The sequence below is a fragment of the Apteryx mantelli genome, chromosome 22 (assembly GCF_036417845.1).
Source record: "Apteryx mantelli isolate bAptMan1 chromosome 22, bAptMan1.hap1, whole genome shotgun sequence".
In the NCBI taxonomy this organism is placed as follows: Eukaryota; Metazoa; Chordata; class Aves; order Apterygiformes; family Apterygidae; genus Apteryx; species Apteryx mantelli.
This window is the reverse complement of record NC_089999.1, coordinates 4,547,188-4,572,848: the sequence shown is the minus strand read 5'-3', so window position 1 is coordinate 4,572,848 and position 25,661 is coordinate 4,547,188.

Here is a 25,661-nt window from a genome sequence, read left to right as displayed (position 1 = left end):
AACCTGTGTGCAAGTCAGGGGGTAATGTGCTCCAGGGACCGGCACTGGTTAGCAGTGCAGACTACTCAGGAAAATTGTTTTAGGACCACAGAGACACCACATGGCCCAGGAGGGTCCAATGCAAGTGCTGTGCAGCATGTCTTGATAACTCACAAGACGACTAGTCTTGCACAGAGCAGATATGAGCCATTCTGCATCTTCTGACCAGCCAGCCAGGGACTGCTCCTTGGTGGGTGGATGTGGCCCTCAGATGCTGGTTATCTTTGCTGGCAAAAGGCTTTGAGGGTCTAATATCGAGTGTCTTCAGCTGCTACCACGGTTTGTCAGTGCTGAAAAAGGAAGGAGGCATTTTTTCATGTGTATATTGTTAAGCTGAGACACTCTCTGCCGCAGGATGTTACAGAGGATTTCCAAAACAGGTAAGATAGATAACTCAGTGGTCCATTGGCTGCTATGAAACGTCTGGCCGAGGAGTGCCCTATGCTGCAAGCTGTTGATACCCAGGGGGTTACAACGAGAAAGGCTCACACTACACCTTTACCTCGCTACTTCTGCTCTTACCATCTGCCACTAGACATACTCGCAGGCAGGATCCTGAACATGGTGGCCATTTAGTATAACCCTGCGTGGCAATCCTTGCACTGACCCATTCATTTGGATAGTGGAGTGATGGATTTAGAGTTCAGACTCTTGTGTGTCCTACATGAACGATCCAGACAAAAATTGCCAGCGGCATTCAGTACGTACATAGAGTCTAAGGTCTCCGCAGAAATGGATCATCTGCCCATGCTTTCTGTTTGGGCAGGACATAGATCAGTTTCTCCTTCTTCAACTAATGGCTAACATCAGAATTTTCATTATCTGTGAATTGTAAGAGAAAATATATATAATGATGGTGGCCCGGAGCCATGCCCCTCCAGACTGTAGTCTCAGCCAGCTTCATCAGCCATACTGAGCTATTATAACCTTGTCGCAGCTTGGTCGACTGACCTCCAATTAAAAGCTTGCTGTCCAGGAAGAGCTATTCAAGAGATGGCATCTTTCCCTATGCGTCATTTTTCTAACTAATGACTCAACATTGAGCTGGAGGGTCACTTTCTGTTAGTGCTATTTAACCTGACCATGTCTGACTCTTGATGTTCTCCTTAATTGCTAGGTGTGGCGCATCCCCCAGATTTGTTAGGCTTCTGGCCAAGCTCCTGCTGAGTACATTATCCTGCTTACCTTCAAATAATAATAATAATAATAATAATAATAATAATAATCCCATGGATTTGCACTTGCCTTCAGGATTCATCCTTCCGGGCGGTGAGTGGATGTTAGGCTGTGCACTGGCTGCAGGGTTTCCGTTGCACTTGGAGATCAAGGGGTACGTATACTTCAGTGACAGACTGACAGCTTCTGCCTCCTGATGCGAGCTGATTTGTGAAAGATGCTGCCAGAGCAGCTCTCGCTGGAGAAGTGCAGCGGCCTTTGCTGTGGGTCAAGGCCTGAAGGCCTCACACAGCCGGGACTTTGCTCCTCAGCCAGTCCCAGGCGGTTTGGAGGAACCACGCATGGACGGCGTCCTCAGAGCCAGCGGGGTACAAACTAGCCCTGTACTGAGCAACGGGGATGTTGCATCTTCACTGGACGTGAGAGATTTGGAAGAAGTGGCAGTGCCTTGCTACAGTGGGAAAGAAGGGTTAAAAATATGGGAGCAGGGAAAGCAGAGGTCAAACATGTAAAGCCACTTGCATGTGCTTAGGGGAAAAGTGGTAAAACGAGAGCTGTTAAAAATTTTTATAGCTGGCATCTAACAACGCTGGTGTTAAGAATCATGAAATTGTTTAACAGCGAGTGGAGGTGTACATTAGTTAATTAGAGGCATGCTAACAGTGAAGCCAATTGAGAGATATTTTAGTATTTTTTTCCAGAGGGCATATCAAGTCTATTCACGAATTAATAAACAGATTGTAAAGTCTAAGCAAGCATATTAGGGAAGTATGTGTGTATATACTGGTGTATATACTGGGTGTATGCCTACTTGTTTGTTTGTTACCATTACATTCAAAATATGTTACTTGTTTTCCCTATAGACCTCAGTGGAAGAATTATAGCATATTGGGTTTTTCCAAGGACTCTAATTAAGATCGTTGGAGTTGATCTGTGTTTACTGAAAAAACACAGTGTAAATGAGACCTAGAATACCGGCAGGCAAAAATTAACCCATGAAGGCAAAGGCATCCCCAACAAAACCGGAGGCCTCTCAGAGTCTGCCGCAGAGTGCAGCCGTGGCGTACATCAGGAGAAATGAAGTCACAGTATTCACTCAGTTCTTTGGATGTCCCGATTTAAGTTCTCATTGAGAAGGCATTCTGAGAACTATTAAAAACTGTCGATAGCCGAACATGTATCTTTGGCCTCTTTCTCAGATTTCTTAGCTATTGTTAACGGTAGTTACACTGTGAATAAGTTGGCTCGTACAAAATCCTGACTTTGTCACTAGTAGAAGAGACAGCAGATCTGGCAATAAACAGATGTCCTTACTGTGGCATTATGGCCAGATCAAGAAGGAAGGAAGTTAGGCTAGACAGGGACCATCCCTTTTGCAAAATGAAGCTTCCCCATAATTAGACCATGTGATAAGTAAGTAGATTTGGTCTGACAGCATGAGAAGAGCAGTAGCCTTTTAAGCCTGAATAAGGCTCCACATCACTAAGCATTTGGCTAACCTATTTTTTTTTTTTTTTGCCCTTACCATTGGTTTGATTCCTTTTTTAAGCCTACTCGTGCACCTGCCTTAGTTTGCAGTTCCCACTCCCTTTTTTTTGAGGAAGACAAGCTGTCCAACTTAATCCATTAGCGAGTTCTGCATTACAGAAACCGCATGGTGTTTCATGCCTCATTAGCAGGCAGGGAGCTTCCAGGCTGGAGTCACTGCATGGCTCCAGCTCTCCTGACTTCCTTCCTAGGCTCCCCTTTCCTATTTTGCATTTTAATAACAACAAGAGCCAGCTACCGCAAAAAGTCTGCCCTCAGCAAGCATCTTACAGGATGTGGCTTCCCCCAGCAAACCCGGGCTTGCACCCGTGTCCAACGACCAGCTCCCCTTCCACTGGTCCCTGCTCCACTGGAGGAGGTCGCCTCCTCCCCAGTACAAACCTGTCCCCTCCCCATTCCCCTGTCCCATCCAGGCTGGGACAAAAGAGTGAACGGGTTGCAACAGCAGGAGAAGGAGGAGATGGAGATCACCGGGTGTCCCTCTTGCTTGGCTCAGGGCAGCATCACAAACGAGACAAGTAATGGAGATGATGATGAATGAAGGATGCAAAACTGAAAATACTTCTTCCTGTGCTTCTATTGATCGGCCAGCGAAGGCCTTGCTCTTGACATTTAAAACAGAGCGATTGTTTTAATGTAGTGGCCCTCGCTGTGCTGGAATTAAGTAATTTAGCACATAGAGATTCGCAAAGACCCTTTTCAGTAACGCCTGCCTGGTAAATGCTGCCCGAGAAATACCACCTGCTCAGAGAGAGCGCGACCCATGGGCACCAGCGAGTGGGGCACGGCTCGCTTGTCCTCCCCGGAGGAAAGATATCTGGAGGAGCGTGGTGGGGAGGTAACCTCAGGAGTGATTTTCCTGTGGGTACCCCAGGAAGGAGATCGCTGCCCTAGGTAGGGCTTCCCAGGACGTGACCCTCTAGGGAGATGGGGACATAACTCCTAACCACACATGCAAACGCATTTTCTCTGCCGTCGCAGTCTTTTGGATGCGCTCCAAAGGGACAAACCCCCAGAGCTTTGCCCAGGCATGGGGTGAAAACGTGGGCTTTCACAGAGGCGCTAGGTCAGTGCCGGTGCTGCTGAGAAGCCGTAAGTCGCCCTTGGCGAAACGCTCCAACGGAGGCAGCTCCTGCCCTTCAGGTTCGTGAGAGAGGCAGAGAAGTCAGGAGGTTGGTTACAACATGTCAGGATTACTTTAATAATTGCAAATTTATTTTTTTGGAACAGAAGTCTCATATTACTCTTAACCTAGAACCTGGAACTAATTATACATGTGTGGTCTGATTAACCATTAATTTAGCTCTATTACCAGCTGATAATTACCTGTGTGTTTACATTGCATCACTCACATACTTGTTTTTTCTCAGATCTAGGCCTAAGAAGTTTGTCAAGAGACTATGAATTAAAGCAATATGAAAGATGTTAATAGTTACCTAGCTTAGCAACATTCTCAGGGAGCCCTGGAGAAGAATGCATCATAAAAATGAAAATCATCTTTCTGCACAGGAACTGGACTCCACTTTATTACAAAAACACCATTTAATTCAAGAAGTCCTGATCTTCCCACCATTTCCCATTGGAGGACTGATCAGGGTAAAACAGCCTTTGATTTTTAAAGGCAGCAGGATATATATATATATATATATATATATATAAATATATATATATGTGTGTGTGTGTGTATATATTATATATGTATATATATGCACAGCACCACTTCCCTAAGGCCTTTTTTAAGGAGCTGTCAGGGGAATAACTTTTCAGCACCACGTCCGAGTTGATTAAGCCTCTGTCTCGGCATGCTAAGTGAGCAGGTCTTAGCCCAGCCCAGAGTGTTCAATGACAAGAGGTTGGCTCCCGTCTCTCCCTGGGTCTGGTTCAGCCCTATGGACACCAGGAGAAAGGCTCATAGCTGACAGTAGGGGAGAAGTGCTTCAGTTCCTCGGTCTGGAAATGGAAACAGTACCTGCCTGCCTTTGTAAAGGCTACTGGACCTCTTGCATAAAATTTGTTTTGCAAATGCACCCTGCTATTCCCCGGGCCGGTGTGCTCCCCACGGCTGCTGAGCTACCTTTGCTTCACAGGCACAGCTCCACAGAGCCTTGACCTGAATCTCATGTTTCTCTAACATGCCACGGATGCATGCTGTGCTGTATAAATATCTGTAATGATAAAACCGTACAAGAGCAGCCTATTGCATGACTATGATGAGGGAAAGCAGGGGAGATAGCTGTTTAGCCAAGAAAAGGTAGCGCCACAGCCAATCTGGCAGACTGAAACAGAAATGAGAATGCAAGGGCAAAAGCACCCGACGTTGGACTCTAAGTGACGTTCTGGGATTTGCGCTCTGCCAAAGGTCACATGAGTCTATCATAATGCTCCCTTCTGGCCAGAAGTCAGGCGGAGTATGGCCCCGTTCACAAATCTGTGCCTTAAAACTACATACACCTCAGCGATTTACACTCGTGTCTGGTATCCACCTGCCTGTAAGTTTTGGCTGACAGCTGGTTTAGCGATATATGGTGTGACATTAAAATGCGCTTCTCCATTTGAACATACCTTTAGGTACGCCTCAGCGTCACTTGGTCGGCTTGCTGCTGTTGCTTTAGGATGCAGCGGAGTGTGCGGAAAAAGAAACTGGTCCCTGATGTTAATGATGAAGCTGGTGACACTGTTATCAGTTAATGCTGTGGGACGGTCTGGCTCTCTGAGATGGGTTGTTGTCTCTGTCATACCAGGTTTATGCTGGTGCAGCTTAGCTAAATTAAACAGAGTTGCTCCACTGGATTTTCATTGACTTGAATCAATTATACCAGCATGAAAGAGGTGTAAAGGAGTGAAAATCAAGTCCACTTAGAGAAAAAAATGCACGAGATATTTCTTGAGGACATGAACTGTTCATAATCCAATGGATATCTCTTATCCTGCGTATTGATCTTTTGCTGGTGCACATTAACTCGGAGTTAATTTCTGAATTGCCTGACCTCAGGCAGTTTTGCTGTTGCAATAGAAAAGGTCATAATTCAATTAATAAAACCATAGTGGTCAAACTATTTGATCTATATATTAGTGCCCTCAGACTTTTCTTACACGAATGTCAATGCAGGCAGCACCCAGTATGAAAAGACCGAGGACTTGCCAGAGGAACGGGGCGCAACATCCCTGCGGGGTGACCAAACACACCTTCTCCGGCAGCGTACTGTGATTCTCTCTCTCTCCCAGTTTTCGAGAACAAAGGGAGGAAGATCGAGGCTCTGGGTGACAGCACTCAACCTCCGAGTGGCAGGAACTGCGAGAGATTGGCAGGGAAGCAAACAGCGACGGGAGGGCTCAGAAGACGGAGCTGAAACGGCGATCCGCAGCGAGCAAAGGCTTCGCGGAGCCGCGTCCTCTGATTCTATGCAGAGCACAATCACAGCCGACCAGATTTGCAGGCTGCGCTGTGAAAATAAAGATGTCTCATGAGGCACCTTCATCTTGTAATGAGTTTCCAAACCAGCCCAATTTCCCCAGGAATTTGGGGCAGACAAAGAAGACGTCCACCCCACAAGAAAAATCAATAAAGATGAGGTTTTTGCTAGAAATTTAAAGAGAGAAGCATGACTCTTCTTCCAGCTGTCAGGGCTGATATTATTTTGCGTAGTAGCAGCTTGTACACAGCAGCTCTTTACAATGGTAGTGGGGAAGCTGGAATGTTGTTATATCAGACTATCAAGTTGTTATGTTGGATTACATATAATGCTATCACAAATGACAGGATGCTTGCTTCCCATCAAAAATTTAAAGAGCAATAGACCTCTTTTCAGCTGTCATTGCTGATAACGTTTTATGCACGAGTTTATTCAAGCTCAAATAGAGATGCAGCCTGTCAATAAAGAAGCCCTCGCAGATTAGGCATCAAGTATATTAAAGTTAACGGTACTAATGTGAATGCACAGCCTAATCTGACATTTTAAAACTGTGACAAAACCCTCTAAGTTCTCGCTGAGCATCTCACCAAGGCGCGTTCTCTGCTGGGTTTTATGGAGTGGAAACCAGACTATATGTATGAGAAATGAAACAAGCTGAAAACTACAGAGAGGTCGACACAGCCTTGCTCCCCGGGAAACAGAGCGGATGCCTTCCTTTCTTCCTGCTCTTATCTTCTTCGCTCTGCTCTGCTCTTCTCCTCCAGGAAAGTGGGTAGGGCAACAAATAATGGCCCTAAATTACAGCGGCGGTGACACAGATTACACATTAGGAAAAGCACTCCAAGGGCAGGAAGAGTTCAGCGCTGGCAGAGATTGCTGGGGAGGCCGTAACACCTCCGTCATTACAGCTCTTTAAGAACAGGTTAGGAAAACATCTGCCGGGAACGACTAGGGGTAGTTGACCTTGCTTTGGGGACCCAGCCCTGTTTTCTGCCATTCACTTTCTTGCTTTCGACAACAGGTATTGCTTTCCACTTCCAGCAGAAAGGGTAGATGAGTGCTTGTGTATTGGTAAACTGTGTTGGCCAAAAATGGTTTATTAAAAACAATGACTTTGGTATTAAGTTCTCCTTTTCCCCCTTCCTACTCTCATAAGAGGCACTGGTGGCTGTTGCTACTCTTTTGAGGGATGCAAAGTCAGGAGAGACGTCCTGGGAAAGCGGCATACCCAAAAGTTTGGATCTGGCGTCTGTATTTGGCAAATACTCAGATAGATAACCTGATTGTCAAGACAGGCAGTCTGTTAGTAGGAGTCTGGACATTGCTGGCCCTAATAGGGATTCCGTTTGGATAGTGGCTTTTTAATGCCGCTCTGGGCGATAAAATACAACCCTCCGCAGTTTCGATAGCTTCATCTAGTTAATTTGCTTGAAACCCAGCTCCACCTGCAATGCCTTCCTGAGGGAGGGAGGCAAGCAGAAGATGATGGGCTCTGGAGGAGTTTGAGCCTTGTTGGTGTATGGTGAGGAGGTCCCCTGATTCACGGGGAAACGTGCAGTGCAAGTATGTGAAAACAGTAGTCAGCTGGCAGGGTGAATGCCTCAAATCAAACGCTGGCATGAAAGCAAAGTCTGCATCTCGCATGTGAGAGCTGCGCAGAATATTAATGGAGAGGAAGGTCAGTTAGAGACTGACGGGCTTCAAGTGGGGCTCCCACGAGCAGCACCATTCCTTTAATTGCGGCTAAGAGACACTCAGGAAGACGAGAGCTTGCTTCCTTGCATTGCAAATAGGAGGGCGATTACTTCCAAGCCGATGTGCACAAGGGAACGTTGCTGCAACGGGATACGTGTAGCATCGTCAAAAGGAACGGCCTTTCGGAGGCGGACGCCTGATCCGCACGAGCGGATGATCACCGCAAGCAGGGATCGCCAAAGTTGTGCGCCCTGCGTCAAACAGAGGGGGAAAAAAACGCCTGACAATATTAACCAGACAACATAATCCTCACAAAGATTAAAGGCAGCTCAATGACATTAACTGAAAAAAAGAATATATCAGCCTGAGCATGTTGTGCTTGAGCAAGAAATAAGGACAAGAGAAGGGCTAAATCTTCTCTTTAAAGCCACCTGAGAGATCCAGGCATGTGGAGTCTTTACTCCACCTTTAAAAATGAGCAAAAATGTTTGCTGTACCATTGCGTCCCATGAAACCAGCAGTGCTTTACACTGAAACCGGAAAGTCCAGCAAAGGGCCACGCGTCTCGTATGTGCTGCTGTTGCTCGTGCTGCCTCTGGACGACGCTTCCTAGTCACTTGGGCTGTTTCGGAGCTTGGGAATTGAGTCTGAAGGATAAGTCCCCAACATGCTCAGTCTTTGTGTTTTCAATAATAACTATCAGTATGAAGGAACTAGGTGTTTGGTTTCTGAGATGATTCTCTCCGTGTATTTGTCTGGTTATTCCGAGTCTGTATTCTAGGGAAAAAATACTTTGAAAAATAATGACAATGTCTCGCAGAAAATAATGAGTTCCTTCCAGTTAGCTGTTGAATTGTTTACTGCCATAGCTGAATAATAACAGCACATCAAAGACGTTTGCTGTAATTAAAAGATTTGTGAACATAGGTTAACAAATTAGTGCATCATAATGTGTAATTGTCTCATTAGGACAAAAATGCTAGTTCCACCTAAAAGACTGACAAGAAAAGATTACAAGGGAGAAAAATACGATAGACAACAGCATTGATACTACTGAACATTGGCAAAGATGTTATCTGTAACCTTATATTGTATCAATAAGTCCCCAGGATACTAGCATTTTTGAGGATTATTATGCTGACAAATTAATTCTGCTGTACATATTGTATGAGCTCGTTGAGGAGTCCCCTGAAAAGAGATCTAAATTTGTCATTAAATGTTTTAAATCCTTTTTCATTCCTTTAGAGCCCAGAAGACCCAAAAGCAGCAGACAACATTGCTGTGCACACGGAAACCAGGTGTAACATCAGGAGAAGCACTACAGCCCCAATTTCGCAGGCAGGGAATTGAGGCAGAATGGGAGAAATCCTGATGTTAGGTCAAAGCTGAAGGCAAAAACTGTTTAGTGGGCTGAGAATTTCGGTCTGCCCCCTACACTGAGGGGCAGATGGCAGAGGGAGTTTGGCTCCGAGTCAAGCAGCAGATGAAACTCCCATGGTTTCAAGAGAGTTCATGGCATAGGTGCTGAACCCTCTGGAAAACTCAGCTCTCCCACTGGCATGGGGTACTGCTGGGTGCTGAACGCCCCTAAGGATGTGGCATAATGTGAGCTGAGCTTCTGGAAATCAGCTCTCCGTGCAAGGGTTGACTATTTGAGAGCAAAGTCCTGAGTTTCTCTGAGTTTCTCTGCCCTCCCCTCAATACACTTTGCTGATGGCCAGTTAGGGAACTTGTGGTAGAGCACAGAACCGGAGCCAGATGCTGAGTGCTCCTGTTCAGCGGGGTCACCTAAATGAGAGAAAGGATCCCCGCACCATCTTTGGGGCAGAGTTAAGAGCTCTAAAGCCTAGCATAGCCCCAGGGGATGCTCACAGAGAAATACCAGAGTTCACGCTTCCACTGGGCTTCTCAGCTCAGGCGGAGACATGCAGGACTCCAAACCACTGTGCATGCAAGGAAACGGGTGCTCTCATCTGAGAGCAAACACTTTCTAGTGACTTGATAAAATGCTTGAGAGGTCAAAAAAAACTTGGGTGGTAGCTGCCCCAGGTGGACCTCAGAAGCAACTTGAATCACACTGGAAGGAAAAGAAAAGATGCATGTGGTTAGAAAAGCAACTGTCATTTATTATCTTTATTCACAATAACGATACTGCAAGCCTACTCTCTGCCTTCAGTAAAGAACAGGTAGCCAACTTCTTGCATGAGTTAATAGCAGGGTAGGAACACACAGTCTTCAGCATCACACCTCGTCTACCTAATGCACCAGATGAACTCGCCGGCTCATCGACGTAGCAGGCTGCCGTCCATTACTTTGACAGCTGCTGGAGAGAGAAACATGACAAACGCTCAGCCAGCAATTGACCTTGAATGAGGGAGCAGAGCGCTTCATCTCCTCCAGGTTTAGCTGAGCGACTCAGAAATCACAGCACAACATAAACCCCTGTGAAACTTTTCTTCAAACGAGGCTATTCCTCACTGTTTTCTTCCAAGCTTTTCTCTGTCCCAGGCTCTTTAAAGGAGCCAGGCCACCCTAGCACCCTGCTGCAGGTTGAGGTTAAAAAGCCCCACCTGGGAGCAAGGGAAAGCTGAAAAGAAGGGTGTCCCCAGAGGGTCCTGCTGCTCTAAGCATCTGTCCAAGCAGCAAAGATCCTTCATGTGTGCTCTTCAAGGTAAGCTTGTGTTTAAGTTAATGATGTTTAGAAAATACACATTAATAACTAAAGTGTGGCATTTATCTCTATTTTTTATACATGTGTATGTAGAAGTTGTGGTGTGTTTTGTTATACTTTGGAAAAAAAACAATTCTAAAGAGCTGGTAAGATGTTTTCCTCAAAGCTATTGTGAATGGAAAAGCACACCTTTCTAAGGGAACAAGGCTGCTTTTGTGAATTTTCTCTTTCTACCAGTAAAGCTCAAATGAGACAAGTGAGGAATATGCAGATTTTCCAGAAGCCATACAGCTCTGTGTTGTCTAAATAGGGCTTTTTGGTTTCCTCTTGATTTGGGAGATAGTTGTTAATCACTGCCTAATTTTAATTTTAAATAGGCCATATTCATAGGACATGATTCTGTAGGAAAGAGGATCACAGCAATTGAACTTTGCGAAATGGTTTTGGGCAACAACTGAAACCAGAGCAATAAACACAAACACACGAGCGTTTACAAGATCAGAGCATTAAACTGATGAGCAGTAAAGAAATCAGAATTCTAATTCTGTCTAAACTTGGATCTGGTGCACGAAGAAAAGCCATTCAGCCAATGGGATTTTTCTAATGGTCAGTGTTATGTATTGAACCTGGGGTCTTCTGTACTGAAGCTTAAACCTCCCTATTGCTTGAGCAGAAGGGATTAAGGAATGTCCTGTCCAATATGGAGAGCTAGCACCCTACGTGAACCAAGCCAAACATTCTAACAAACAAGAAAACTTGCAAAGTAAATGCACAAGAAAAAAAAAACCTTTTTATATGGTGGTTAACTCTTTTTTTTTTTTTTTTTGGACATATGCTACCAATTAAAAGTGATTGGTCCCACCTTTTTTTCCAATTGGCGGAGCTTTTATAATGTTTCAAGAGCCTTCTCAGTAAAACAAATTGGAGAATAGAGTACATGTATTAATGCAAACCAATTTCCTGTGAGTTTAGAGACTGCTTAAACAAAAATATATGTGATTGACAGAATATGGTTAAAATAAGCCTCTGTAAGCATTCACAGCCTAAGAAGGAGTTCTACTGTGTAAAAAGTTTTTAATAAATTAGAGATGCTGAAGAAGTGTAAACAACACAAAGCCCTCCAGTTTGTATCATTATGTGATTTATATGACCTTTACTATTATGCTTTATAAGTGGTTTATATGATCTTTACTGTTATACTTTGTAAGTGACAGGATCCCACACTCTTTATGCAGATTTCCAAATACCAAAGTAGATTTTTTTATTTTTATTTTTTGAAACAATGGACCAATTTTAACCAAATAGTATGAAGATGCTCAGTTTTTTAAGTTTTAGGAAAATAAGGGGAGTGTGAAGGAGAGAGAGACCATTTTATAAGCTCACTCCTTACAGGTATCACAAAACCCCCATGGAAAAAAAAATACTGGAAATCAGATTTTATTAGTTCTGCTGCTCAGGCTGCTGAGTTTTATATATAGGTCAAAACTCTTCATAATCTAGAAGGAGATTCTTAAGCGTTTTCCCCCTCCTTCAGTTCAGCCTAAAGAAAAGGGTTCTCTGACCAAGACTCTTCCCAATTCGGGGGAAACTAGACACCAAAATCCCTGCCTCAAACGTGTGACCTGATTTCCAGAGGGTTTGCGAGCCCATATGTTTTGATGGGTGCTTAGTACTTTCGGTGCCTTTCAATTTCTAAATATGGACTTGGGAGCCTAATTTTAACCACGTACTTTTGGAAAATGTTGGCACTAGTTTAAAGAGACTGTGTAGCCCAGCACGCCTTGCTGCAGCAGATTGTGCCGGATGATTTATATATTCCTGGTGCTTGCAGTCTCTGATGCCTTTTCAGTGTCTTACAGCTGTTGCATTTATGCAGCACTCTTTATCTTGACCTTAGCCCTTGGATTTCTCAGCTATTCTACTCTCTTAACATCTGGGCCCGAAAGGTCACTAATTTACCTTATGTTTCCCTGCTGTGGGTGCCATTGGGTTGAGTAGGTACATTTTGAAAAATAACACTCTGTTGGTGGGCTGCCTTTGTGAAGGTCTTTCCCCCCTCGGCGTCACCGCGTTACCTTCTCCCACCGCAGCAGCTCAAAGTCATCAAACATCTGCCCTCGAGAGCCTTGGAGTGTACTTGTAGGATCCTTCTGCATTAAAGCAGCACACCAGGTATCCAGTGTGTTGGTATTAAATTGCTTTTGCAGCTTGCCTGGAGAATAGCGAGAGGGAGCTTTATTTGTACTAACACCCTTTTAATGTATCTCAAAAGACCATAATAAACATCTCCTGGACTGCAAAAAGAAAATATATATCTAGAGGCTGTGGTAAATTATGAAATACTGGCATACCTAATAAAAATTCTATCTCAATCGTTTAACATTTAGTGAAATGTTAGATGATGTGAAACCAGACCTGGCTTCATTTCAAGCCCAGGTCAGTAGTGTCACTTGGGGAAATTATGAGAACTTCCATTAACTTTGTATTGGCAGATCTCCCAATCTATTTCACATCTATACATTTTTAGCACCACCGTGAGCAATACAAAGCGTTGTTTCTCACGTCGGAGAGCCAGCCAACGCTGTAGAACTTCTTTGCGTGTAGGAGACTACTTCAGAAATTAACAGGTCAGATCTTCTATCGATTTTAATAAGGAGCTGTTTGTGGCAAATTTCTTGATTATAGAAACTGATGACTGCTTCAGGCTTCCTGACCAAGCCAGCACAGCAGGACAGAGCTTTAAAGCGTGGGAAAAGAGTGGGAGAATATTAAATCATACAGGCTTTAGACATCTAGGACCAAATTCAGGCTTGGTGTGGAAGTCGCTGAGACTCTGGTTCACCACACTAGCCCTGAATTTTGAGCCACAGACAGAACTAAGACAGCTAAAACGCTTAGGAAAGGTGTGATTTGGAGAGTTTTTAAACTATTATCGAAGATAATCTTTTTCCTTTTTTCCCATAAAACCCCCTTACCCTCCTGCCCATTCCTCTTCCCAAACTCGCAGACAGACAACTTGTTTTGGAACTTGAACCAGTTTGTCTGGAAAGGACTTTCCGTTAGAGCCTGAGAATTGGAGCACACTTTAAAGTGGCTGGTAGTCTTTTCAGAAAAGAGGTATTTGGCAAGTCTTTAATGTCATGCTTGCCTGGAACTGCTTTCCTCTTTAATTAACTCAGTAAAAATCCTCTGGTTACTTCATTTTATTTGCTTAAACCACTACAGGAAAAAAAAAATAAATGCATACAAAAAGAATTAATAAATCCATAGAAATGTACTGTTTATTGAGAAGCAGAAGAGTGCCAAGTTCCCTGTGCTTAGTTCAAGCCCCCGGCAACGAAGACACTTGTGCAAGTCCCCTGCTTTGACACAAACATAAAGGTGGAGCATCTTCCCAGAGTGGAACAGGCTGTGGGTTTTTAGCTCGTCTTCTCGAGGAAGCCTTGAGGTGGGTATTAATAATTTAAGTTCAAAGCGGCGTCCAGGGTTTCTCAGGCTCTGTGTGCGTGCAGCCTCCCGGGACGTATATACCGCAGAGCCTGACCCGTGACTGCTGCGCTGGGAGTACAAGTCCCTCCAGCCCGAGGTGGGAAGCCAGAGCTGCGCTTTTAACTCTGCAGGCTCCGGTCCCCGCTACACCTTGCCCAAACGGTTACTGCTCGGCCAAAGATAATGGCAATGACCGCTCCATTACAAGCAGGTTGTCACCCTTAAGGCGCAATAAGTAAGCGATTTGTGATGCCGTCCATCGTATTTAAACGTGATTGAGTGCTTGTGCTGATTGACGCCAAAGCAGCATTTCGGGAAACCTCCTGGTCGCGGCGGTTCCTTGGTGGCAGCAGAGCCGAGGGGTGGTGGCAGGTTGCACCCGCTGCACGGTTCGGAGGCCCGTAACACAACAAGAGGGAAATATTTCCTTAGATCGCCAAACCGCCGGTCTGGCATTTAGCTTTAAGTAGCTTCTCTTTCCCTCAGCATCTGACCTTTCCCTTTCTCCTACGGCTATTGCTCTCCTCTGCTAGCGAAAAAGCAACAAGCAGCCATTATCGGGCTCATCTCGCCAGTCCGGGCCATTAGCGTTAATCACAGCCTCTCCTCCACCTGCCCTGTGTCTTCTCCCCGGCTTTGAGCGGTCGGGTCGGCACACGGTGGGAGCAAGCACGCGGTGAAACAAGCAGTGATACCGCGCCAACGCGATAAAAGGCCAGTCGTTCCCAGCCGCCAGCATGACCGCGCTCCGCTCCGGCAGGATGCAAAAGAGCCGGGATTCAAACGGGAGGCCTGGCGCTGTACATCATCTTCCTGTGGTTTCCCTCAGGACTGACGTGCCGACTGCAGCGAGATGCGCTAGCGGCAGCACATTAGCGGTGCCACGGGCGTCCGTCTTGCGGAGCATTTCTAGCGCTGGCCATTTCTCCAGCGGTGCGTGCAGCGGGGACATAGGCCTGCCCCGGCCAGGCGATGTTCCCTCCTGGAAATGAAGGCAGTGCCATGATGGAGTGGACTTAGTGGTGCGTGAAAAGCTCACTTAAAAACGTGGAAAGGAGAGAGGGAAGAGAGATGAGGGGGAGGCGAGGGGAAGACAAAAGGCACTAAACTGAAGGTAGCAGATAAGGCTGGTGATGGGACAGGGAAGGAAGTTGAAGCTAAGTATAGAAAGGCATGCGCTGGGAATGTAAATGGAAGGCTGAGCCGGCCAGAAAACCAACGGGCTTTATCTGGGGAACGATAAAAAGGAGAGAAAAACAAAAGCTCAAAGATGAATGTCTGTTACAGAAAAACAGGGAGAGGAGGAAGCGCTCTGATGTACCAGTCCCACCCTCAGCGGTGCAAACCGTCCCTGCTGCCTCGACGAGGGGGACTGGCCTCGTGGCCGAAGAAAGGAGAGGAGCAAAGATGGGGAGGTTGCAACAGGGCTGGAAAAACGGAAAGGAAGAACGGGTGTGAGAGCAGCAACGGGGACCAGCACTGTTGGGAAGTGAAGGCAACTTGGTCTGGTAACTGTGTGCTCACTGAAGCTTGACTCTTAGAGAAAGAAGAAAAATACCTTCCCATTATAAAAATGCGTATGTACGTAAATCACACAGAAAACTTCATGGAGCATGGTCAGCATGTTTGGGATCGGCTTCTGGCTCTGCTGCAGGCTTCCTCTTAGGCTTGGGGTGGTTTACCCCTCTCTGAAGCAGGATCACCCATGGTTTAATCACACCCTTCACCTCTCTTGCCCTTGGGAATGGTGATGTCTTGGGGCTATAATGCCACATCAGCAGGTAACGTACAGATAAACCCTCTCTATTGGCAGGATCAGAAATGTGAGTTAGGACTGCAGACGCCGGTGGTGTGGCCATAGGTGTGTCTGGACCCAGCCTGGTGAGGCTGTGATGGCTTTTGTACTTCTAGATGTTATTCTACCATCCTATAAAATGTCACGGATATGAAGCTTTCTTGGGGATGAGGTAATGGACTTGTGTGGGAGCTAATGAAGGTCATTATAAGCAAACAGTAAGAATAATGCCTACCAGGGGAGACTTCTCACCAGGAGCACTCAGACTTCATCACTTCCCCGTCTAAATAAGACACATACCTTGTCTTCCCCAATGTAAACGCGGAGCAGGATGTACTTAGAATTAAGATAAATAAGGCCTTACCAAAATAAAACATTAGTCTGCAGAAACAAACCTCCTCTGAGGAAGAGGGTGAGCAGAAACAAACTGGTGCTAGTCTACCAGGAAAACTTTAAATGCTACGGAGATGAGGGCATATAATATCCCGTGTGGAGTACAGGAGCAATAAATGCAACTCAGGGTGGAAGATTTAACTGCAAAATCCTGTGAGTTTTACTAAGATAGATAAAAATATGGTATTTAAAAATAAAGTTATGGAAGAAATAATTAATTTATCTCTTACCAGGACTTTTTTTTTTTTTTTAAGGCACTGTGCGTGATTATTCTGTAGATATACAGTAGACAAGTGCAGCTAATCTTTGGGGGAATAGATATAAAACTAAAATGTACTGAAAAAATGATTAGAAGTGTGCGTCAATGCATGCAAAGTGGAAGAGAGAGACAGAAGTCACTCAATCCATGCTAATATCCCTGGCTTGGCTTCTCAGGGCTATACCCCTTCCACACCTGGTGGCGGGGGAGCAGGTGGTCAGGTGAGAAGATGTTTCTGTTTCTCCTATCAGCAAAGAAGGTAGAAGAGGGAGGTAGATGTGCTCCTCCGAGTTGTCCTTTGCAGTGTGGCCTTAGGGTAGAGCATGCCCGCACTGCCCTGCGCAGAGCTGGGGGACGGATCGCGGCCGAGCCCCGTGGTTTGAACACAACGTCTTGGTGAGAGAGCTGAGAGCCAGCTAAGACCTGGGAGGGGGAAGCAAGAGGAAGTGATTTGTGTTACAAGTAAGGACGTGGAAAGGGGTGGAGGAGCCCTGTCAAAATGTAAATGTGGAATTTGCATAATCGGCCAGCCAGGATTAAACGAAGCACAGAGAAGGATAAGGATTACACGGAGGGACAGCGAAGGGAAATGAGAGCAGCACAGAGAGAAAACACTGCAGATAGATATAAAAATCCGAGATAAGCAAGAGCAGAAGGCGAAGTTGAAACGCTCCAAGGCAGCAAAAGGAGGCTGAGCCGCGAGGAGCAGTGGTGTGTATTACTAATCCAGGGTGTATCTCAGCGAGCTAGGAAGTGTGCAAATGAATTTGAAAAGGAGCTTGAAATCAAAGGGGAGTGTCAGCTGGGCATCAAACATCCCCTTTAGTGATGACCTTGAGAGCCCAAACCACCGCTACCTAACAACCAAACACAGCGCTTCCAAAGGGTTCCTTCAAATCTCATCCATAATTAATTTTGCCTTTGATGAACGGGTCATCCTCCGCCAGGATATTTGTCAGCTGTCAAAACCACCCGAGGGGTGGCCTCTGACAGCCTTCCTGCTCCGTCTCTTGCCCCAGGGCGCAGCACGGCAGGAGTGGCTGCTGACGGTCTCCGCTCGGCTTCCCCAGGAGCTGTGTTCCCCATGGCCCTTTGGGCCCCATCCCCAGCAGGTCCCAGGTGCTTACTCTGCAGAGCATTCACTGACCTTGTGGGTCACTCTCCCCTTGGTGCCCAGATTCCTCCTTGGGTCATACTGGGCCCTGCAGCCCAGTGACCCAGCTAGCAAGAGCAACTTGCGGAGCTCCCATGGACTTTCCTCCCTTTGGCTCGTATGTCCAAGCAGAAGATGGCTATAGCAAAGCCAAGTTCGGAGCTGCGTTTTCCACAAAGCCATATGTTGAGGCAAAAATGTAATACTCTTTTTTTAAGACTTGTTTTGTGCTAATGCCTAAGGGCAGGAATTGCATTGTACTTGCTACTGTGCAAATGTAAAACATAAAGAGTATTCACTGCCCCAGAAAGCTTGCGTCTGATGAGAAAGAAAGAGCGGGAGTGAGCACAGGCAGGGGAGCATAAAGAACAAGACGTGATAGAGCTGGGATATGGCAAGCCCGTGGAGGTATCTATCCTTTCACTGCAAGTCGTGTCTCTGCTAGACTCTGGCAGCTGGAAGCAGGGGCGAGAGTCAAATGGCACTTTATTTTCATGATGTAGAGATGAATTTTATTTCCCTTATTGCCAGAATAGAAGTTTTCCAAGTCATCCTCAGCTCAGAGAAATGGGAGAGCAAGAAAAGATATTGGTGGATTTAGGTGTTCAGAGAGAGGGAGAAGAGAGGAGAGACTTTACGCTCTAGAAACGTGGGGCACAGATCAGTTCTGGTTTTACTAGATGTGTTATGGCAATCTTGCTGCCCTTGAGTAAACCCTCAGTGAGCGAAACCCTCCAGGTGGGACATGGGGACAACTTGCCACTGGGAGCTGGAGTTACTTTGACTCACTTAGTGTCATCTCTGTAGTTACACTCCAGCTGGTCAATGCTTCACCCAGGTGATTACAGTTCCCAGTATCTGACCTTGTCTCATGATCTGGGGTTCCTGTCCCAGATTTTCCCTTGAGCCCTAGGAATTCAGCCAGACCACCCACACGCTAGTCTTTCAACAGGATATCTCAGGAAACGCACAGATACACAGTGTATTTGAAGGGAGAAGCTGGGTGAAAGTTTAATACAGGTAAACGTGAGTTCAGCCACAGAAGTGGAGTTAAGTGTTAACAAAAAAACCCCCAACAACACAAAGCTTTACACACTCGGACTGTAAATCTCTTCCCATCGCAGTTACTCAACTCTCCTATTTTATGTAGTGTCACATTTGACTTGCTCTCCAACTATCGTAGAAAGTTTCAGACACAGCAGGAACTGAACTTCTAATAAAACGGTAATAATAAAAAACCAGACAGGCCTTCCACAACCGTTATTGAGAAGCAGAGCATGAGGGGGAGGGAAGAGGACGAGGGGAGAAAGGGGAGAGGAGGAGAAAAACCACCCCATCCAACTTGAGTATTCTTTATAGATCAATTGCTTTTTTTCCCCTTATTCCTTTTCTTTTCTGTCTGCAGGCAGGCAGTATTGTCTATTGAGTAAAGCAACTGGAAAGCTTGAAAAGCAACTGGAAAGCTTGAGGTTGCAGTTCTATAAATCTGAAAGAGCATGTATTCCTGTATCTTATGTCATTTTACCACTCTCGATTTCTCCAAGAACATCATCTCCCTAGATTTTGAAAATACCGTCTTCTGTCACAGTTTAATTAATCTCACACTCTCAGGAGCTATAATTTTGATTGTCTAAAATGTACAATACTGTTCCTGGAAATAATTTTAGGGCTTGCTCTATTACCACTGTCTCCTGATTTTATATCATCATTGTTTATTACATAAATAAAAGTCCAGTCTTGGTTTTCCCTAAATTCTGGTTACTCCAAGGCTGGTTATTTTCTCTGGAATTTCATTGATTTATCTCCATTGCTACAGCACCCCTAAACTCTCCAGAAGGTCAGCTCAGTGCCTCAGGAGCATCCAACTCTTTAGAGGAACAAAATTCCTCTACTGAACTATTCAGGAGTGTTGTAGGATATTATGGCAACCCCAGTCATTCCAGTGCATTCCACATAGGGGGAAAACGGGGGGGGTCTGTTATATTGTGCAAGGCAATCTTACTAATGAAGTTCCTTGGTTTTGCTGCAAGAAAAAAATGAGCAGAAGAATCTTTCCTACTATGGGGAAAAAATGATAAATTAGCCAGCAAATTTCCTGAATTTAGTCTAGATGAGCTACCAAAAATGGAGCCTCACTTACACCTTATTGTTGGAGAAACAGTCCCGGAAAAAGTGTTTTCTACATGGAAAGCAACATCTGAAGTAGTTCTGAAAGCGCTTCCTGGCAAAATGCAAGATCTGACATTCTGTCTGTGAAGGTTTGCATAAAGAAAATGGAAGAAATACAGAATAATCCATGCTTAATATAGATCTTCAGTGTCTTTTGCAGCTCCATGCTGCAGACTGAGAGGCATGTGGTGCTTAAACAGCTATTCGCTCTCATTTGTATGATGATCACAGCGTATCCTCCCCAAACTTGCACCTTACATTGTGAATACGGAATTAATCTTCTGAGACTCAACATAAGTAAATTAACTTCATATCAATTTTAAAAATCAGTCTTTTAAAAAAAGAAGAACAAAGACAATCTTAATAATTAGAGAGAGAGGGATTTCATACTCTCAAAACTGCGGAGTCCAACTTTTTCCCCAAATCAAGCCAATAGCCAGCAGCATTATAAGACCGATTTGTGAAAACTATATGTTAAACAACTCCCTGTGAAAGGGTGTTATTTGTATCCTATATACTCTTAAAACTTTTTTCCAAATCCATGAAGGCTAATGTCTTTTTTGTTATTTTTTAGAAGCTGAGATTACTAAATAGCCACTTGTCTTTGGCTGCGGAGACTCTAGAGATACTGTCAGACACCAAAGATTGAGGTAAGAGTAGACCTTATTTACTCTCCAAAAAAATCACGAACTCATTGAAATGGGATGCTTTTTTTTCAGTGTTGGAATGACCTAAATTAAGCTGTTTAACAACAGCATTGAATTTTTTTACAATTGCAGTAGGCTAGCAAAGAGACTGGATAAAAACTCATGTTGCTCTTGAGGTCACGGCGATACAAGAAAGGTGTTCGCCAGTCGCGACCCTGCATCCTCAGCAAATTCGCGCGCTGTGATTCTTCCCCGGCCGATCACTGCAGGGAAGGGATTCGACCTGCTGCGTTCGAATGGCCCAGTCCTGCCCGTGACTATTCGTACGCTTAATGGGAGTGAAGTTAAACAGATGCACATTTGCTTTTTACCATAACCTAGTTTTTTATATGGTGGGTACCACATACCAGGCGGCATATAACAGCTTCCTCGCTGCAATATTGGGAGGAGGAGGTACATCTTCCCCCTCCAGCTAGGGCTGTGTGTACAAGCTGTACCACAGGAGAACAACAAATGCTGCTGAGCCCATTGGGAGGCACTAAATAGCAGAGCCACGACGCCTCCTCTTGTGCGCTGCGATCTGTGCCTGGGCTAAGGGCAAGACAGAGCCCACCAGGGTGGGCGAGGAGTCACTCGCTTGCAGAAACGCCCTCCCCGAAGCTGAGGATGCTCCCGAAGGGTCTGGCGGCTTCCTGCCTCCGAGCGGCTCGTAGCCGGGCGTGCGGCAAGGCCCGCGCAAGCAGCACGGCTCGGCTGCTCTATGTTAAACCCAAGGTCTGAGGACAGTCGTGCCCTCTCTCCTCTGAGCTGCACCCGTGAATGCTGCATCCACTAGAAATACTGAGCCATGCAACGATCGTATTGCATGCTCCGCTTAGCTGTACTTCCCTTTACGTTAATGCACTAATAATAAAGAAGGAAATAAATTGGGCTTTCTGTCAAAAACCTAATTTTTTTCAGCGATGTGATAAATGCAGCTGCAACGTCTGAGCACGTGAACTTGCTGAAAGATCAGAGGAGTTATCAAAGGCACCCCTGTACCCTATTTTTCTGTTTCGATTTATTCAGTTGCAAGGAAGTCCCAGCACTCAGCTGCCAGAATACCATTAGTGCCACCAGAGTGAAAACAAAGGAAGAAAGGATTCGGTGGGCGTTCTATTAATCTGATAAGATATCTAGGCTATATATGTTTAAGCATGGAGACAAACACACATATTAAATACAAACATGGGAAGAAGAGAAGAGAAATCACTGAAAAGTAAGTGCGTGAAATGCGAAAAGCAGAAAGGAAAATTGTAAAATCAATACGAAGGGAAATGAAAAAAGAACTGAGGATAAACCGAAAGCAAATAGAAAACAACAAGGGGGAAAAAAAAACCCAACAGTCAACAAATTGGGATCTTGACGAGATAACGCTGTCAGGCTACCGAGTCATGTTCTGATTTTTACAGTCGGCTGAAATAATAAAGCCCTATTAAGTTAAGATGTTCAGAAAAGGTATTCAATATTCGAAGTGTGCCTGGCGTTTCCCGGCTCTGCTCCGGTGTGGGGTCCCAGAGCGCTGCAGCAGTGTAGTCCCAGCCGCCAGCTGGGCCACGGGGCCGGTGGGAGCAGGACGTGCCTCTCTGGGGTGTCTAGACCTGGTCCATGAGCCACCCAAATGTCATAATTGTCTAAGGCGCGCTGTAAAAGACTGTATTCCAAAGGGAGGGGAGAATGAGGGGCTGCATGAACGCAGACTCCGGAGTATGACTTGGGGCAATAGGCTTTTATGGCACTACTGTAAAAGGGTTGAGGCAAACGTCTTTATCTCTCCTCTGTCATTCGAGGCTGCTAGGACACGACACGCTGCTTTCAGACCTATCACCCACACTGGGTGGAGGGTTGTTCTTTGAAAGCATCCTTGGATTGTTGCTCCCCAAGGTTGTGCGCTGGCATACTTCCCTCACAATACAGAAATGATTCAAATTAAGGGCCCAAACATGGCCTTTTCCACGATCCGGTGTTTATCTGCTTGCTGTATCACAGCCAGGGCGTAGCGGTCTCTGCTGAGCTGCTGCAGTGCCGAGGACAGGGGGAAAGCCTTGGCTCTGCACGGCCAGCGGCACGTCCCCGCTTGGGTGGCTGCCTTCCCTGTGCTGCCATCGTCTTCCGTGACACTCGGCCGCTCTCCGAGAGCTCAGCCTCTCCGGCAAATCTGAGCTTTAAAGTCAATAGGGGGGAAGAGACCATGAGCCAGACGTACACACAGCATACCTCCATAGGGTGCTCTCCTTAGGAAAGCCAGCTAAAAACACTAATGGAAAAGGCCAGCTGACCTATTCTTGATATCCTTCCCATATCAGTTTTTCTTTATCTGATGGTCCATGTCTATTTATTAGGAAGTTATTGCTGCTATTATTTTGCTATTATTCACCTACAGAAGTAACAGTCACGAGCAAGAGCTTCTGTGCAGTACCCAGTACTGAGAAGACAAAGATTGCGCCTCCCTCCAGGAATTCACCATCCAGCCTTCCTCGTGTTGAAGAGACTTGGCCAGATCTTGGAGCTTTTTTCCTTTATTAGCTTTTCCCCTTTATTAGCTCAAGGATATAGTTGGGTCCTCTATGAATGATAAACATCCCTATCCCATTTTCCTCTCCTCAAATAATCCATGGTAGTTGTTTTTTACCTAGGTGACTTTATGTGAGAAAATTACAAATACAATACAATTATAGCAACTGGCATGGAGAACAGGAGAAAAGGTGAAATCATGGATTAAATTTAAATGGCAAGAACAATCTGGCAGGAGAAGGAGAACATGAGGATAAGGTGCATCAGATCACTGAAATTCTAGAACAGCCTCTTCCTCACCAAACTATTCCTGTTCCTTCAATGGATCCCAATGCTGCCTATTCATTTATTTATTTGGTGTTTTGCCTTGTTTGTCAGAAAGCTACACTCCTGGAAGATTTCTTGCTAGAAGATCTCTACTTGGAAAGAGGCAGGGAAAATATGACAAAATAATGACTATCTGGATATATAGGAGAAGATGGAGCAAAAAAGCCTGAGTGATTATGACTAGTGATGCTTAAAGACCATGTTTTGAACTTGCTTGTGTGATCTGGAGACCTACTGAAATTCCCATCATTTGTATCCAAATTCTGTAGCTGACTTTGAAAATCTCAGTCCACGGTAGCATTTCGTGCCGGAGGCAGCGTGTCCTCATACCACAGCAGCCTTGGCTCGTGGCTGCTGTCGTGAGCAATATGAAGGCACTTTGCAAACAGGGAAATGAATTCCATCCTCGTTTCTGCGGACAGTCTGGGTGAAGAACAAATGACTGGGGTAATCTGCGCAGCGCTATTCACGACGAGTGTCAGAACCAGAGCCAGCAAACAGATCACCAATCTCCTCATGTGGCCCTTGGTCTGCGTCCCACAGCCGACAAATGCTACAAATTAAAGGTGAAGGGAGGCTTGCAATTGAATTCAGTAGGAGCAGCCCTAGACTTTTATTAAGGATGCAGTGGAACTAGGCAGTGGTTATTCCCCCAAAAGCACTGAGCGCTGTCAGCATGAGGTTCCTGCGCTCTACAGGGCTCTGTCCCAGAACTGGGACAGACTTAAAGGCCGTTTAAATGGAGGGGGGTTGCTGCTTTGACTTCACTGGGTTGCTCTTCCGTGCACTAAAAGGACTGCTACATAAACAAGATGTATATGGAGATCATGGAAGTGATGAACAAAAGACAGGATATTATAGACCAGCTTTTCTACTGAAATGTAGTGTCTGAACTCAGCTTTTTCTCATGAATGAATAATGAAGTGGCTGTGTTTTATTAGCTTTACTTAAAAGTGTCTATGAGTTGAACAACCTTTTGAGCCTTTTAACACTTCTGCAATTTGCTGCAGCAATGATTTTTCTTTTTTTGTTCTTTTTAAGATACAGTAGCTAATCTGATCTTGGTGTTTCAGTAATTGTCTCAGTTAATGTGTATGGAGAATAATTCCATTCTGTGAAATGAATACGAGGTGAATATTTAACTCATACAAGCTTGCTACGTGAAGAACTTATGGGGTAGGCACATGCATTAATTGCTAAGCTGTTAATTTATGAAGTCTTTTTTTTTTTTTTCCTTAGCTTTGTTTACCCATTACCGAATTCTGTAGTCAGATCTGACAGCAGGGAACCTCAAACTCGGGAGGAGTCCCTCAGGTCACAAAGGGACTTCATGTGTACATTAAGTCTCATGTTAGTAAACCAACATAGGACTGGCAGCTTAACCAGAAGATACACCGTTCCGCCACTGCTGACACTCTGCGTGAGCCCAACGGCTTCTTTTGCTAAAAAGAGTAGCACATTCACTAATGATACGGATATGTTTCTTAATTACTCCTTAGGGGCTTTATCCAACTTGGGCTTTACCCAACTTGGACTGTATCACGCAGACCTCGTGCCGCAATGGGAGCTTTGCCTGCAGGATGAGCATGATGATCGTTGCAGGCAAAAATGATTTCTGAAAGAATGCTGCTGTGAGCTGACCAATGCTGACTCAAATCACTTACCTGCAGTGCCGCTTGTTTTGGCACTGTTGCAGCCCTGACTTTTGGGGGCAGAATAGAACTTAAAACAACCTCCCCAAACTGGTTAGAATTGTTATTTAAAGCCAAGCACTGTTAGAGTTTTATTGTTCATATCGGGGGGAATGTTACTTGCAAGGTTGTGCTTTGATTCTTCTTCATCTCCTGAAGCAACATGCTCACAGAAGAATTCATAGCACTCTCAAATTACATATTATAACGATGACTTATTCCGCAATCCATTTTGAGCATGGCTGAAAAGCGTATTTAATATTGCTGCTGTTGTTTCTATCTTTTTCCGTATAAAGTTAGTGCTTGATTTTATGTGTCATCCTCAGCTAGTATATATTTGCATGGCTCTGTTGACATCAATAGTGCTATATTGATTTATACTGCTTGTGTCCGCCTCATTATTATTTTTATTTTTTGTTCAAGGAGCTGGGTGTATTTTCAAATTCACAGAAGATAAAAAGGGATTGCCTTCTTAGAACCAAATACATACAGTGTGTGCTGATGGGATATTTTAGATTGGGGCAAGTAAACAGGTAAGCTAGACACATACCAGCGAAGCTCTGTAAATAATGGGGCTGCTTGTATACCATCTGTGCAATATATCAGATATGTAGGCTGGGGTTTTTAAAGACACCTTAGATAT